The 5,719-nt window shown below is 44.6% G+C and overlaps 1 pseudogene; it reads left to right on the top strand.

The window, feature by feature from the left end:
• The first annotated feature begins 4,683 nt into the window (after positions 1 to 4,683).
• LOC114623823 lies at positions 4,684 to 5,021 on the top strand (annotated as a pseudogene).
• The last annotated feature ends 698 nt before the right edge of the window (positions 5,022 to 5,719 follow it).

Raw genomic sequence — 5,719 nt, 5'->3', positions numbered from 1 at the left:
AAAAAAAAAAAAAAAAGAAAGAAAGAAAGAAAGAAGAAGAAGAAGAAAAGAAAGGTCTGCAGCCTTCATTTCACACAATTACCATTTTCATGAATACTCCTGTTTCCCTGTAGACACATGCTGGGCCTTCATAGAATTTCGCTCCTGGATCTGTTGATCTCTAAATGTGAGTTTATATGAATTCTGTCTATGTGCTTTATTTTCTTGTGCTTTTGAGACAAATATCTCTCTGTGTAGCTCTGGCTGTGTAGAGCTCACTACAGAGACCAGGACAGGCTCAAACTTTCAGCCATCCCTCCTGCCTCCCCACAAGTGCTGGGGTCTCAGCTGTGTGCCACCACACCTAGCTACTGGAAGTTCTCTTGGTGATATTTATATTTCAAAAATCAGAAGTCTAAGAAAGCATCATCATCATTAACTGATACTACAAGATTCAACAAATGATAACGACCTTCAACCATTACCGTCGCTGTCTTTCACAAGATACTTTAATTGTGCGCGCATGCACGCACAGGATTATGCCAGACTGAATTAATATCTTGTCCCTGGCCAGAAGGAAACTAAGCAACTAACAGGTAATGAGTTTATTAACTCACAACGTCCGCAGAGGAGCCTGGCATCCCTGTTGAGGATCCCTCTCAGTCACTCCCCAGGGGGCTGCTCATGGGAGCCTTGCCCACTCATGCATAATGGATCAGCCTCAGGCAGACGCACTCTGCATCCAGTCAAAGGGCACTATCCTGGGATGGGCAAGATCTCGTTCAAATCTTCACAAAGAGCTTTTGGGTAAAACTAGAGTAAGTAATTTAAAAAAACAAAAAACAAAAAACAAAAAAACAAAACAGAAACTTCATCCTGTTGGGGCTGAGGAATGTCGGGCAATGCCAGAGCTCATGGGTGAGGTACGGGCTTACTCCCTCGCACGGCAAATGTTATTCATTGCTAATCCCATTGCTTAAGAAAAGCAGATTTGGTGCTGGAGAGATGACTCAGTGGGGTAAAGAGCACTGGCTGCTCTTTCAGAGTTCAATTTTGATTGCGCACACACACACACACACACACACACACACACACACACACACACGCACACACAGAGCCCGCCTCAACCTCCTCCTGGTGCTAGAATAGCAGGAAGCTTGGTCGCTGCTTTCAATTGTGGAGTTTGGCTCAGCTGACACAAACGGGGCAGTTTATCTGCCTTTTCTGTCTTCCTTTGCCTGAGAATTAACTCACTTTCCCAAGACACCACAAGACCAGCAGAGGCTCCGTAGGGTACTCAGGGTAGCAACCTAGAATCTGGCTAAAAATGCAAACTTGGTGGCCTATCTCAGGCTGAATTAAACTCCAAAGGTGGCCCCCTATAGAGTTTTTAACTCCCTAGGTAGTTAAAAAAAAAAAAATCAAACCTGAGACCATGATAAAAGCTCAAGCTTCAGGGAGATGGAGAGATGACTCAATGGTTAAAAGCACTGACTACTTTTCCCAAAGGTCCTGAGTTCAATTCCCAGCAACCATATGGTGGCTCACAGCCATCTGTAATGGCATCACATGCCCTCTTCTGGTGTGTCTAAAGACAGCAGCAGTGTACTCATAAAATAACTGAATATTTTTTTAAAAATTCAAGATTCAACAGAAGGGTTCTGGAAGTCACCCAAGATAGAAGAGGAAGGGCACTGAACGTTGAAGGGGCAGGGATTGTTTGTTTGCTTCTGTTTGAAACAGGGTCTCACTATGCATTCCAGGCTGGCCTGGAACTTGCTATGTGGGGCTTGAACTCACAGAAGTTCACCTTTCCCTGCCTCCTGAATGCTGGGATTAAAGGCCTGTGCCACCTTGCCTGTTTACTCAACAGCCTAGTGTCTCTCTCTTGAGCTAAATTTAGGAATCCAGTTCCACTTTATTACCTAGCCCTCCTCAGAGTCTGGCTTCCGGTAGTTTGCTAATTTTGAAAACAAAGAGAATAAAGATGAGGATGTCCTAGGCCTGGAGGAAAGGATACTTCCAAGTGTAGGAAGGACAGAGACAGCCAGAGGCAGGTAAAGAAACTATTTATGATTGCCCAGGAGGCTACTGTCAGGATACATAGAAGAATAACCAGCCTGCAAAGTCCCTGTGGTGGACAGTGTCTTGGAAGACAGACTTTAGATAATTACAGAACCAGCCTCAAGCTCCAGTCACCTCTGTCTTTCACCGGACAGAATACTCTTCAATCAAATGGCACTCTGTCCTAGCCACTGTTCCCTCAAAAATGCAATCAAGCTCAAGTAGAAAATACTGCCTCTCAAATTAAGTCTGTTCAAGACAGGTAGAGTTTGTTGTTTTGTTTTTGTTGCTGTTGTTATTTAGGTGTGTGGAGTTCTCTGTGTAGCCCTCGGCTTTCCTGACATTCAAGGTGTGTGCCACAACAATGGCTTTTTCCCCCTAAATAACACAATCCAAAAGTATTTGCATATCATTTACATTACTGTGTTTTATAAGTAATCTGGTAATGAGTTAATGTGGCTGCAGACCCTATGTAAAACAGAGGACCTCGCAGCTAACTAGGGATATTGAGACCCTGACCCAGGACAAAATAGTGTGGTGGTCCATGCCTGTAATCTCAGGGAGATAGGCAGGTACAGGCAGGAGGACCAGGAATTCACAGTCATTCTCAACTATATGTGAGTTCCAGGCAAGCTGTGATACCTTGAGACAGTGTGAGAAAGAAGGAAGGAAGGGATGGGGTGGGGGATGGCACGGGTCAATTTCTTTTCTTTTTCTTTTTTTGTTTTGTTTGTTTTTTTATTTTTGTTTTCCCGAGACAGGGTTTCTCTGTGTAGCCCTGGCTGTCCTGAAACTAACTCTGTAGACCAGGCTGGCCTCGAACTCAGAAATCCGCCTGCCTCTGCTTCCCAAGTGCTGGGATTAAAGGTCTGCGCCACCACTGCCTGGCATACGGGACAATTCCTAAACAGAGATTAGTTTATCTGAAGGATTCTGCTACTCATCCTGTAATGTCATAGCCTTGTTTTTGTTTGGCGGAGCCTGGCATAGAGCATTAGGCCAGGCACATGCTGCGTGAACACCTTGCCACGACTGCAGCCCGCTCCCCACCCACTGTGGCAAGGGGCAGACCTACAGAAGTGGCTAAGTAGATGTCTGCTCTCTGCAGGGGTTTAAGAGAGCTTTTAGTGCTGTCTTGTTTGTTTAAATGGATAGAGAACCAGGTTAGAGGGGATGAGGATAAATAATAAATGAGTGACGGCTCAAAACCACAATTAGACCAAGGTTAATAAGCTTCAGTCCCAGAGGGTAAATCTTCTCCCTTCAGAAAGAGGAACATCACCATTCATCTTACTGATACACCTGATGTAGTAGTTAGCACTCAAAAGCAAAAAAGGAAATAAAATATATATTCTATGATATGCAATTTATTTTTGTTAATTTATTTGGGAAAGGAACAGCGATAGTTTTAACTTTTTAATGATAGTTTATCAACATCAGAATGGCTGTTTATTTATTTATTCATTCATCCATTTTTATTTTATTTTTGAGGCAGTTTCTCACCCTGTGTTTAAAGTTAGCCTGGGCTATATGGCAAATCGTCTCAAAGAACAAAGCAAAAAAGGGCATTGAGATAGCTCACTCAGCGAGTGGTGGCATCTGCTGCCTAGACAGACAGCCTGAGTGTGGTCCCCAGGGCCACACAGGAGAATGAGGAAAATGACTTACAAGCTGTTCTCTGATCTCATGTGGTCTCCTGGGTTCAGACCCTGGAGCCCAAGTACAGAACGAAGCATTGCCCTGTGTGCTTAGAAACCCAGCACTGAGGAGACAGAGACAGCTGAATTCACTGGCCAGCCACTGTAGCCCAATCATCGAGCAGTTCCCAGTGAAAGACGCCTTGTCAAAAACAAGGGCGTTGGCTCCTGAAGAAGCTTAGCCAAGGTTGACCTCTGGCAGGCAGGCAGGCGCACGCATGCACGCGTGAATGCACGCAAAAAATAAAGTCAATATATCACTATGTCATAAGTATTTTCAATATTTTAAATTTTGCTTTTTTTACTTTTTAAAATCATTTTATTTTTTAATTCATTTTTTATGTATATAGTTGTTTTGCCTGCATATATGTTTGTGCACTACCTCTGTGCCTGGAGTCCTTGACTGACGAGAGCCTTGGATCAGTTGGAACTGGAGCTGTAGCCAGTTGTGAGCTGGCCTATGAGCAGTGAGCATTGAGTCTGGGTCCTGGGGGTGTTGGTGGGGAGGAGCCAGTGCTTTGAGATGGCTCACTCACTCAGCAAGTGAGGACACTTGCTGCCGAAACTCACAGCCTGAGTGAGGTCTTGCTGAGCCAGCACTCCTACCCTACCTTTTCATTTAGTTTATGTATATGCGTGGGCCCGAGTGTGAGTCTGTACATACAGGTGCCTTTGGAGGCGAGAGGAGGGACTGTGTCCTTCAAAGTGAAGCTGAGGCACTGTGGGTGCCGGAGACTGAGTCCGGGGCCTCTGTAAAGGCAGCAAATGCTTCTGAACTGCAGACCCATCCCTCCAGCCCACTCTGTGTATTCTAATAACTGAGTCAACACAACGGGATTCTCTTAAGAACATATAATTTGGTAACGTTAACAAGACATACTGCTCTTTATGCCATCTTGGAGCCTGTGGAGGCCTGCTGGGAACAGGACTTCTAAAAGCAAGTATGTCTGGAAGGCTGTGGTGCAAGGCCACTTTTGCTGGCTACAAGCGAGGTCTCTGAAACCAAAGAGAGAGAGCACACGGCTCTTCTTAAAATTGAAGGCGTTTATGCCCGAGATGAAACCGAGTTCTACTTAGGCAACAGATGTGCTTATGTGTACAAAGCCAAAAAACAATACAGTGACTCCTGGAGGCAAACCAAACAAAGCCAGAGTGATCTGGGGGAAGGTAACTCGGGCCCACGGATACAGTGGCATGGTGAGTGCCAAATTCTGAAGCAACCTTCCTGCAAAGGCCACTGGACACAGAATCCGTGTGATGCTTTACCCTTCCCAGATTTAAACTAATGCAGAGTAAATACATAAAAATGGATTTGTGCTCTTGAAAAAAACAACAAGACATACTAACTGTTGCTAAGCTCAATGAATGTGTGTGTGCAGGCACAAGTGTGCACCCACTTACCACGAGTGTGGAGTCGAGAAAACGTGTGGCAATTGGTTCTGTTCTTCCACTGTGTGGGTGTCAGGATTAGACTCAAGTTTTTAAGGCATGACAGCGAGTGTTTTGACCCACTGAGCCCCTGACTACTACACTTAGCCCCAGCATCCTAAAAGTCAGGAGAATAACAGGCAAACATGTGATAGCATTGTGGGCTGGGCATGGCCAGTCCACCGAGATGTCTTATTTAAGGGGAGCAGATGAACAGTAATGCACTTAATGGGCCCACGTAAGTTCCAGATGCCAAGTAAAGATTCAGGCTAGTAACCCCAAGTCAAAATGGACTGAAAGGAAGAGCATAAGTGGGTGGATTGTTGGTTTCACAGAAGGTTGTGGATGAACAGCCCAACTGGAGAAGAGAGCAATCATCCAGAGGAGGAGTTATTTGACTAAAATTGTGTATGATTGGTAACACAGATATATCCATGATGAGTGAATTATTAATCAGTATAAATTGACTTGTATGCATTATGTTGAGATATGTATGTAAGACCTAGATAAATGATAGGGTGTACATGCGTACATACTAGTACCTACTAGAG

The sequence above is a fragment of the Grammomys surdaster genome, unplaced genomic scaffold, assembly GCF_004785775.1.
Source record: "Grammomys surdaster isolate TR1022 unplaced genomic scaffold, NIH_TR_1.0 64, whole genome shotgun sequence".
Lineage (NCBI taxonomy): Eukaryota > Metazoa > Chordata > Mammalia > Rodentia > Muridae > Grammomys > Grammomys surdaster.
This window is presented reverse-complemented; position numbering and strand designations above follow the sequence as displayed.